General features: G+C 39.9%; 1 protein-coding gene across 1 annotated transcript in view; it reads right to left on the bottom strand.

Moving 5' to 3' along the window:
* Window positions 1–6,792, bottom strand: part of ahnak (AHNAK nucleoprotein) — a 32,438-nt gene extending 25,646 nt beyond the window's left edge. The window contains exon 1 of the mRNA XM_028415620.1: window positions 6,538–6,792. The gene's annotated coding sequence lies outside the window, so the exon portion shown is untranslated. The remainder of the gene's footprint in view (window positions 1–6,537) is intronic.
* Between the last annotated feature and the right edge of the window lie 5,404 nt (window positions 6,793–12,196).

Raw genomic sequence — 12,196 nt, 5'->3', positions numbered from 1 at the left:
TATGTTTCAGTGGCAGGCTTAACAGATACAGTTATGCCTTAAAAATATAAGTCACTGTGGTATTAAGAGGTGTGTCCTCATATGATCAACACTGTCACAAATACTATAGTTACATTAAGAACAGATTGGCCCTTTCATGACCAATCAGTTCCCTCAGAGGCTTTAATGTTTAACAAACTGACTGGTGGAGGTCTTGTAAGTGATCGTGCTAAACTCCCTTTAAGTAAATAAGTCCAGCTACTTCTGCATCTGCAGGAAAGCATGATGCTCAATTTGGTTCTAAAAGGATTCAAAAGGGAAATGTATTCTTAAAAACATTCATGACTTTCTAGTTTCATTGCTTAGCTGACTGTGAGAAGTAAAATAAAAAGTTCTATATAAAAAAGCTGCATCAGTTAATATGGCAATAACACTTGTTTGCTGTACTGTATTGCAACTTTGCTCATCATTTAGAGGAGTCAATCTGCGTTCCAAGTCAATCTTCTACTCGCTGCAACTAGCCCAACATCTTGCAGGTCTTAGGAGTATTATTGTGTCAACCTATCTGTGTATTGTGAAACAAAGCCTTCTCTTTGTCAGGCACAGTACAAACAGAAACAGACTTAGTGTGTGCGTAGACAGGCATCTACCGGTGGGAACATGTCCCACAGAAAAATTCTTCTTAGACAGGCTCTCCAACCCCATCATTAACGTCCCCCTCCCCAGCCCTGGGTTCAATAAACTAAAGTGCTCATTACTTTGCTGAAAATTATACCAAATAACTGTGTTTGTGCGAGTGAAACCATTTCTAAAAATCTGTATACGATAATAAACAAAAAGTAAACATGTTCCTGAAAAGCAGTGATGCAGAGATAGTAAAACACTTTAAGCAAGAATGCATTGTTATAAATGAGATTTATACTTAAATAAAATACACATAGCTGAGATAAATGCCAGTCAGTACATGGCTGTCATTATGTTTGTGTGGGGAGACTTACAGCACAGCAGCTGTGTATACTCTCTAGCCCATACTCTGGTTACAGAGACGTATTAATCAGGGTGCTGTGTCAGGAGTCATTTAGGTACAGGCCATCGGAAGGTTTCAAAGTAGCAATTATAGGTAATACAAGAGTTCACACACACATAGCACATGCAAGATGTAAACAATCATGTTTTTATATGTGAAAAAATGTTTCTATACCTATCACGTTTTCTGTGTCATGTAAAATAAATATTGCTCCATAAAAGCCAATTTGACAATGGTAATATCAGACTAAACAAACTCCAAAGATAAGAAATCGCCTGCCCCGCCTTCTGCACTCAAAACCTTCAGATCACACATATAAACAAATACACATGTATGTCAGACAGGCTTTGTGTGGTCAATAGCAGCAGGAAAAGCAAATAAAAACACATGCTGTGTGAGTAGAAACATCACAGCACAGTCCACGAGGCAGATCAAATCTCTTGCGCCTCTGCACTTTGCTTGCAGAGGGAGCAGCTCAGTGCACAGCCCCACCCAGGCCTCCAGTCACACACATTCCTTGATAGAGCCGTCAGGCCAGCTGGAAAGGAGCCCAGCCTCTCCCCACGGTGACTAACTCCAAAGAAATGTCCTCTTTCTCTCTGACTCCTGCCTTATTCTATGCCGCCCACCCTGCACCCTGCCCGAGTGCCTGCCCCCCTGCATTGAGTCAACCACACCCAGCCCAACCTCCAGGTTCTGCTCGGAACACAACATGGGGCATAATTAATCAAACCCTGAAGCATTCTGTTTCAAAGTGAGAAGTAACACGCAGGATATGCTAAAATGTATAACAAACAACATCATCACATTATTGGCTTGACTTGTGCACTTAAATGATGCAACATGGCTTTCACAATTACGTACTCATTCCACCCCCTTCCCAGGCCCTCTCTCTTCTCTTAAGGGCACATACCTGGACTGTTTGACTGTCACAGTGTGTACGCAAGCTCTCAACAGACTGGAAACTGATCAAAGTGGGTTTCGTCAATCTGCCAAGCTGATTGCCAAATCAAATCAATTTGGTGAACAGAAGCGAGAAGCAGTGTGACAGTGATTACAGCTCAGTTGTAAGTGTATCATGCACCGTGTTGCTGGTGGATGATAAGATTTGATTATAAGGGAATAAAAGGACCTCAGAGCAGAGAGGCAAATAGGGAGAGAGAGAAGCAGCGACAAAATCAATCTTGTTGTCAAAACAGAAAAGACTCCCTGTTCCCCTCGCTGCATTGTAGTTTGACAGAGCAAGCACAACAAATACAAAAAGAGACACAGCAGGCCCCAGCCTTAAACAAGCCGATAGGACTTGTATGTGTGACGCATATAAAAGGAATGAGTGTCAAAATAAATAGTTCTTTTCTGTGCTCTATGCTATCCACACAGTCCTGACCCAAACCACAAGTCCTGCATATGACCAAAGCCTGCCCACTGACGCCAACTTGGCCTGCTGCTGATTAAACCATTGTGACTTTGGCAGGAGTTATACAGCAAATGGAAAAACTGGGGTAAACTCTTAAAAACCTCTTTTTCTGGTTTTACAAGATCACAAACAAAATCAGAATGCTCATTTCAACCATGTATTTCCTAATATGTCAACTAAATGTTCAACCAAGCCCCTACCATAATGTAGTATAGCCCTATACATCCAAGAGGTGAGAGTCTCAAACTCTCTCAATGGTCCCTGAGCTGTTCTGATTTGAAATGAGAAGTGATCCTGTTGAGCAAAGAAGTTGAATGAACACAAGCACAACCATGTGGATGCAAATTTTAAACAGGCATAACTAGCAAACTCAACAAGAGAGCTTTGCACATATGATGAGTAAACTAACAACCATAGCAACCTGTCACAGGCCACGCTTCAACACCGTTTAATTTGGCATTTTATTCTGGATTGGTTTCATTCATCCACAGCTGGTGTTTGAACAAGGACAAATGCAAGTCCATTCATAGAACAGGGGATGAGAAGGTTAAAGAGGAAGGCTAAATAGCAACCATAGCAGCAGAATGTATATATAGACTCCATTAGCTGTCAAATTTGAAACATATTAGCACAGCATTGGGATTCATAGTTAGTTATTTAGACCAGAGTAGTGCGGAGTTGTTTAGAGAAAGTAGAGAGGGTAGAGTGCCACCCTGAGGGCACTCCTCACCATCTTTCACCTGATTATCTTGCAGCAGATAAAGAACATGTAAACAAAGCTGAATGTATTTCTAAATGTACATTCCAGGCCCTGTTGCCCGTCTCACTCCAAATACAGTGTTGGTAAGATATGCTAGGTGACATACCTCGCACAGGGCAGCATTTTTGTGAGGGTTATGTTGCAGGTAGGACATTATAAATAGCAGGACAGCCATCCAATACAAGATCAGTTAATCAAGATTTAGTTATTTATTTTATGTGTGAGGCGTGTAGCAGATGCAATTGGCTTATCAGAAAAAGAAATGATTCACACCCTTTGGCTTCTTTAAGCTTACAATAAACAAGTTTCAATTGCATGCACATGCATGGGTGTGACTTATGAGATCTCATCATACCTCTCAAAGCACTATTTCTCAACAACAAGGCTAATGATAGGCGCTCCACAGAGAATAATACAGACATGCTGAAACATTCCAAACCAGCGCTGGATGGGTGAGAAGGGAGTGGCTGCTGGGTGGATATAGCCTAGAAAGAATTTCTAAAATCACACACTATGGTTAAATGTTTATTTGCATCTCCAGGAAAACTAAACTTCCCTCCCTGGAACTCCCGTGTATGTATAAGTTTGCTATTGTTGTATTTTAGCAATCCTGTGGATGGGTCTTCAGCTAATCTCCTGAAACTTTAGGATGTCGACGACATCAGCTTTGCTTCCAAATGAAAATAATAAAAAAAAAAAAGAAATGAGCTATACAATCGCCCTCTATTTTTCAGCTACATTCAGTCCATCTCTGCTACTCAGTACCTCCCTCTTTTCTCTTACCCATGCTGTGCCCCCCTTGCTACACCCACTCAACAAACCTATGAGGAAATGACAGAGGAAGTATGCTAGAGACAAGTTTCCTTACATTTCACACTGGCACGCATGAGTAACGTCGCTTCTCACATCCATGCTGTCAATCAACACTTGCAAGACCCTATGATAAATATTTTCACACCAGTTAAGACTCATGAAACAGTCATGAGGCATGTCCTTTTCTCCAGCCACTCTAAAGATGCTGTTTGACAGATAAGTGCCAAGTGGAACAAAATCAGCATGAGTGGCAGCCTGCACTGTAAATAACGGCTATAATGAGGGAGACAATTTTGTAACCCATAAAGCCATAAACATTTTACAGTGTGTTTTTTAAAAAAAATAAAATCCATAAGTCTTAAATTGCTTTAGGTGACAACATAATATGCCTTCTGTACTGCTGCACGTGTAGACAGTGCCAGTATTTAGACAAACAGCATCCGCCCTCGGCCAAGATGAGGCCCTGTTAACTGACAAGCATTGCAGCTACAGGCGGGTAGAGCAGTTGTGAAGGTTGAAATATGTGCCATGTTTATTATGCCTATATAAGTCCACACCCCTTCCCTGCGGCAAAACTCCACCTGTAGCAACATATGTTACATACCTTGTACCATATCAACAAGCAAAACATTGATTTCTGAAATTCACCTTGACAAGAGCAATTCGAGAAATGCCAGACTTTTATAGCTGTGGGGCACTCAGCGTGAGTTAACAGCACATTGCAGAGAGCAGGGCAAAAAAGCAGCACTCCCTAACACTCATCAGAGTTGACTTTTGGGTGTGGCAGGAGGGAGCTGTTGAGAACACACAACTGCACACAGTGAAATTTAACTTGAAGCAGTCTGATCTGTTTTTATCTGCTTTTTTTAACACATGCATCATAACAAGAACAGACCAGACAGCCTATAAAGATTCTAGTCTGAAGCAAACCTGAAAAGATGACGTTCGTGGTGTAAGTTTACCAACACGCATAACTTTTTGGTTCGTGAAACACATTTTTCTCTTTCTCCAAATGTGCAAAGTCTCAAAGCTCCCCCCTCTATGCCTCAAACCTGGTTTCAATTAGCTTGTCTTTCCAAACCACTACATTCCATTACTCCCCCCCCTCACCCCCCACCCCGCCCATCCCCCCTCCTTCACTTACTCACTCCCTGACTCTCTCTCCCTGTCTTCCTCCCTTCTTCTCCCCCTGCGTGCCCTGGCAGGCAGCCCAGGTTAAGAAACCCAAGGTAAAATGGAGACAGAGAAATCTCTCTCCTATGTCTATGTAGGTCATAAAACATACACACATCTCAGAACCAAGCAGCGGCAGGAACAGTTTTCAGCTTTCTATTATGTAACACAAACTGAAAAAAAAGTATATCCTTAAAGGAAATGATCATTTCAAGAACCTACAGGCACTTTCACCACATTCCACAAAAGCAGTCCGCATTAAAAAAAAGACAACTCTTTCATATAAACAATTTTTTTTCACTGCGTTGTAAAAATTATAGTTTAAAAATACACCGTGAACATGTATAAGACATTAATGCCAGACATCCCTTGAAGGGCCTTTTGATGTACTTGGAAGGACCTACTGCGACGACACTTTGCAGCGTGTACAGTTTTTTTTTCTAGCTGTAAAGGGTGTGCCTTTGTGAGGAGACAGAGAAGCAAGTAGGGAGGGAGTAAGAAAAAGAGGTGGGAGGAGGGAGGTGAAGGAAAGGGATCCACACCCAAGCCTGTTGCTGCAGGCTCTCATAGGGAAGTACCTTTACTTTTTAAACTCCCAAGACTCAGTGTAGGGCTAGTCAGATATAAAAAAAAACACCTGAGCAGCAACAACACATCCATCCTGACTTTATTATTCCGCATGCATCTTCAATTCAAATTTCCTCTACTATGTGGCATATTCCTGTCTACTGCCCCACCAACTAGTGGAGGTATGTGCGTACATCCACATTGCACAACAGTCAAGTCACTTCACTTTTCAAGAGGTGTTGCCTTTGAAGGGTCTTAAAGCACAGAAAAAAACCTTACATCATTTGTACAAAGTTGAGTTAACACTATGGGAAAAGTGAAGTGCGCAACTCTAGTCAAGTCCTCTGTAGGTACACACCCACTTCTCATATCCTGCACTGTTTTATACAAGTAAAATAAGTTCAAATATGTTAATTTCAACTCAAAACTCCTGTCAAAGTATATCTACACAGACACAGTCCCTTCAAACAGAACTCCCATAACAACAACTTTCTCCTGGGATACAAGCAAAGGAAGCCGCAGCAGATAAGCACATTCAATAAAAAAAAATTCACTGTAATCTAATCATTGATAGACACACACTCACTATAAGTGCCCTTTCACAGCAACTTAATAACTCTGACGCTTTTGCAACTTTTAAACTTTGACCAAGTTATTGGTAAGTTGCTTGATATTTTGCAGTACAGTTGCAACAATCCATTAGGAAACACACTGCTGGCAAACATTAGAAACACAGTTTATCATAATAAAAAAAAAAAAAACAGTTACTCACAGTAATAAAAGAAAAACGTGCATTATTACCTGTGCGCACTCTTTGCGCTCAAGAAGCCTCACACCAGCTTGAGCATCCTTGAAAAACTCTCCCCTTTTCCCCAGCCCGAGAAAAGCACTTTCACACTGTCGTAACCTCGCAGTCTGTGAGGATTCTGTCACTCTTTTCCCACTTCAGTTCAACCAGATTTCCAGGGCGTTTTCTTCCCCCCCTCTTACTCTCTCCCTCTCTCTCCCTCCTGGTCTCTGAGTTGATTTTAACTTTTTTTCTGTGTGGCTGCTCCTCTGGCTGAGCAAAGTGGTTGGGCAGGGAGCTGGGTAGGGCTCCTGCTTGCTTTGCAGAGGGAGGGGAATGTAGGGGAGGGGACCTGTGTGAGGGAGTGGTCCTCCGTAGCCATGGGACCACCCACTGGTTAACACAGAGGGCTCCAATGACATGCAACAGGAAAAGTTCTGCTAAAAAAGAAACAAAAAAATTACATTACATTTGTGTTTTTAAATTATCTACTAAATTTATTCTAAAGAATAATCAAATTCTTAAAAATTATGTATACAGTTTAAGTCTGTATAAAACACAGTTGTAGAGTGTTTTTAAACATATTTACTTTACTTTGTTATTCTAATTTTGACCATTACCTCTATCAACAACTGACAGTCAACTTGAATCAATGAAGTTTATGTTTCACGTTTTAGAATAACATCGAAATACACAGCATCACACACCACAAATGAGTATCATATGATAAACAATGACATAAACGTGTCATTAGAGGATTTAGATTGCTGCGCACAAACTGACTCAAACTTATCATTAGCAAAATGACTCAGGAGTGAGTCCTTTACTCACATACAAAAGGCTAAGTGTCTGTTTACAAGATAAGATCCATAAAAGTCTTTTATATGCAAACCTTGAACCAGCTGCGATAACTGCAGATTTAAAGTTAAATTTCTGTTTTAAAATATATTCATGATTTTAATAACATTCTTTATAAAGATAGCTACCTTCGTCTACACTCAATAAGCATAAACAGCAATTATATATAATAGTAATGTGTGTAATTGTCAGTATGAATAGTATACTTGGGTTGCAGTATCATAAGGGTGAAACGTTTCCTGCTGTACTGCCTGCTACTCTTCACACCTACTGGTATTTCAAGTATGTTAAAAGTGCATTACAGCTATGAATAAGGTTTTGGTTTTTTCTCTCTTAGCTCTAAAGCTAAGACTCACTCACAATATTAAACTTTAAAAAAGATAGCCGCCATAGAGTGTAAATGTGGTCGATAGCTAGAAGAAAAAAAATGACATGATAAATTATTGAGTCACTTTTGGGTGTTGCCAAATTCAGCCTGGGATTATAGGTATAATCGTGTCAGCAACAGGATTACACATGCAGATGTCTGATAAAACAATAGTTCAGTAACCAAAACAATGTTGCAGGTCAGGGATTCACAATCTGTTTTGGAGGGATGACAGGCAATGAGAACAGTAAGAGTGACAAATCAAATCGCTTGTATTCATCTGGTTATTTACAACATCAATCCATTTCATACTGTGGGAAAACAGAAAAGGTAAAAGCTTTTCTGCTGCCATTGTTAAATTTAGCTATGAGAGAAAATAAAATGTGCGATAGAACCATTATTTATTGTTTTCATTATTGTTACTGTGTTCATTCGATTTTTGACAAAACATCAGCACAAGTGAGACTCCTCGGTTCAGTCTGCAGTACTAGTGTGACCGCTACATTCATACACAGAGTTATGACAACACCGAAGCAATTCAAAGTATTTAAAGTATGTGACTCACCTAGAATAATCTAACAGAATGTTCAAAATGAATGTTCAGGGCATGCATTCTGTAACACTCATGAGGTACAAGTGGGCTAAAATGTGACGGAAATAACTTAGGTTTTATTGTTTCACACACAGTTCTGGTATGTCAAGTGGAATATGGATGTTTATGCATACATGTGTTTTGTGTTTCTCCACCTCTCACACAAATGTCCAGCACCATTTATATAGGTCCCTACATCCTTCTCCATAAGTCATAGTGGCGTACGGCAACATGGAATTGCAGGGAGTGTACACAGAGGAAGTTACTGTGTCGTTTTTTGTGGGCAGTGAACAAGGAGTGGTGCACACACGCTTCTACATGCGCACAATACATTGTTTTCATATTACTACAGTATATTGCACCACAATGAGTCAAGAACAGTCAGATTTTGTCGCCCCCAAAACTCAAGGTGCAGCTCTTCCACAGTGAGACCTATTGTTTGTGTGAACATGTGTGTAGCTGTCTGTACTGTAATTGTGCACATGCTAAGATAAAAGTGAAGGTGTAATCCGAACCATATGGACGATAAGCAGAGATCCTAAAGAACTCTGTGTGGTATTGCTTTTCTTGTTGGACTGTACGAACACTGTTTTGAATAAACAATGTTGAAGGGCAGAACAATGTTCCAATGTAAAACACATTACTGCAGGGCTCAGAAATGAGTTCAATTGAGTCAGTAAATACGATATACGAGGCAATATGGTTTAAGGGTAATACTCTACTACTACTTTTTTAAGATTTGAAAGCTTTATTGCCTTTACAGTGTTTTACTAGTGCACCTGTTTGTTCAACTGTGTGTTTGCCTCACGCTGAGGTGTGGCTCCTGTTGCCTTTGAAGTGCAGTTTCAGCTTACAGCCATTCTTTTCAGGCAGACAGCTCCTATGTTGTGTCCACAAGTAAACAGACTATGAGCTGCTCAACAACTTTCCAGCAAGAATATTTATGATCACCCAACATCCCAGCAGTAAAACATGTTCGTTAATGCTCAGAACGTGCACAGTTGTCTTAAACAGTTTGTCTCAAACTGATGAATCAACTCACAGAGGACAAAAACAACACACTGCACGAAAGGGAAGAAAGGAAACTTAAAAGACGTGTGCTGAATGCCATGCTTTTACACATTGAGTCCCCTATGCCTGTCACTATGGTGTAGCAGGTCACTCTAGTTGAATACAAGGATATGTGGGAATGGGTGTGTTTCCTGGTGTTAGGTGTGTCAGCCAGTGCGAACCAGTGCAAATAGCTTGGCTCAGACGAGCGATGAGTCACGGCCCATGACCACAATGAAAACAGCGCTGCTCAGACAGCAGAGGGGAGTAAAATCAGAGGATTAGATGGGGATGGACTGTTGGATGTGTGCGCGCATGTGTGTGTGGTTTGTGTGCGTGTGACTGAGTGTGTCTGTGATTAATGTCTCACATAGGATAAGGGAAGTCACATGGCACTGCCCTTAAGACAACTGTAACTCGTGATTTAATAAAAGCAAACTGACACAACACCTGGACTCGGAAAGTAATTAAATTCTATCAAAATTTCTTCAGCAGCCTACAGGTACATGAGCCAGATGGGCGTTGCACATTTGATTGTGTAACAGGGTTAATCAGACACACAACGCCTGATGTGAATCAGCTAGCTGCAACCACATTCAGTTCAGTAAAGCATTAAAATGAGAAGAAATTCTTGTATCTCTTTGCAAAATGTCACAATTACCAAACAAAATTCTTTCCTAAATTCAGACAATGTGAGCAGTGTACTTGGCAAACAGCCTGTTTGTATGAGTCATTGATATAATTTGCTAGAGCAGGATACAATAGAAGGGTTTATTCAAAACACATTTATGGATTTAACTCAATGTTTGCTGCCCTTTCTTCTCCATCTTATCTTTTCTTGCTGTTGTGTATGTTACTAAGAAATATTCTGCACGTTAGATGTGATCTCCGACTTAAATAACACACACATAACATAATATGTCAAGTATCTAATATATTCTTCACTTCTGTTCTGATCTGAAAGTGATGTAAAGATTCTCAAGCAAAATTGTGATTTGCATAGAATGCAAATAGATTCAAAGATGCTGCTTGCAGTCAAAGAGTGTGCTGCATGTGTGGATATTTGAAAATGTCATTTAACTTAGAACAGGGCAGCTGACTGACAATAGCAGGCAATCAAAACACAAACCAGATTGTGTGCATATGGAAGAGTTCTTTGTATCTTTGCAAGATTCAGTTACACAATGCAACAATATTGTGTCCAGTGTTTTGCTAACCAATATTGAAGATACAATCAATTGTCAAAGAGGCATTGTCAGTATCACAGAATGTCAACTCTTGCTTGTGTTTTTGATCCATGAATGCACTATTGTAGAAGATGCGTCAAAGGGTTTCAAAAATAAACATCACGGATTGTGACTATCATATGTTCCTGCTGCTATTTCTGGTTAAAATAGCAGCTTCCTTTATTCCTCCTTTTTTTTCTTTGATATTTTCAATTTGTCTTTGTTTGTGGTTTAGACAGGTGCCAAAAACTGCAGTTCCTTGCCCAACCTCCTGAAGGCAGCTCTAAAAGCAGATAAATCTTCACAGTCCTCCAACTTACAATGCTCAACTTTACAGCACAAATAAACATGTTTGCAGCCTGGAGTTTATAGCCTATAGATTATTTCCTCCTTCCGTAAATGGCTGCCAGCCCACTTCAGCTTTGCCTATATTTAGATTAACTCTGCTCTTCAGAAATATAAGGCTGATGTCATCTTGGTGCACAGTGCATGGTTAGAAAGTGCAAACATTAAAGGAAACTCCCTACAAATATAGAACTACCATACATAAGATTAATTTTAAACAACAGGTTTAAATAGCATGCATCAGTTGAACTAAAGCTTCCTGTGCATTGCTGAGACAAATTATATTTTAGCACACAGAATTAATTCTGATGTAGGTATGAGAAAATATCTGACCTCAATTTAAACATTTTCACTTTAAGTGTTACTTTAAAGTTGGTAAAAAAATGTAAGAGGTGACTGCACTGCAAAATGTTCTTAAACAAAGGGAGTACCTGTACAATGGGGACAAGTTGTGAGCACAGAAATGACAAATCAGTTTTAAGTGATTGTCCACAATCTGCCATCACTGTGCAACATTGTCCTTTTATTTAAAGTGTTTATGCCACTTGATAAATGTAAATAAATCCTTAGTGTTTTTAGTACCATTTCTGAACTCAAAATTTCAGCTCTTTAGCTACCAGCCACCAGCTAGTCCCTAAATGAGTGTTCAGAGCATTTTCTATGAAAACAGATGCATGCCGCTGTGGAAAAATGATGTGACGGGAACAGTAAGAGTAAACAGAATTGCTTGAAGATTCACTGTAACAGACTAAGATGGTAATTCTCTGTACTTCACTACAAATATCCCAATTTCATGCACAGTGTACTGTTTCTGTAAATGCAAATACGTATACGTAACTCTTGAGTACAGACCAGGAATCATAGAATACTGCATGTCTTATTCCATTGCTTATAATTGCTGTATGCAACACCTTGTTCATAATCTAATTTAACTGACTTTAATTAGCACTGATAATTAAATTTTCTTCACCATCATGGCAAATTAGGTAACCGATCAGAACAGAACACAGAGATAACCTAGATCACCATGTCAGGAAAAAAAGTTTCATTTCAAGTAGTAAACTGCAGCATGCACATTTTATTACTTTGTACCCAATCACGTGCAACTTGGTGCCGTCTACAGCACTGTCAGTAACCAGACCACAAGCAGGGACTTCTCAAAACAAAGTGGACGTAAAGTAGCCCCTGAGAGCAGAGTGTATCCATGGAGAGATAACACCTACAAAGAAACAACA

This window comes from Parambassis ranga, chromosome 10, assembly GCF_900634625.1.
Source record: "Parambassis ranga chromosome 10, fParRan2.1, whole genome shotgun sequence".
Classification (NCBI taxonomy): Eukaryota; Metazoa; Chordata; class Actinopteri; family Ambassidae; genus Parambassis; species Parambassis ranga.
This window is presented reverse-complemented; position numbering and strand designations above follow the sequence as displayed.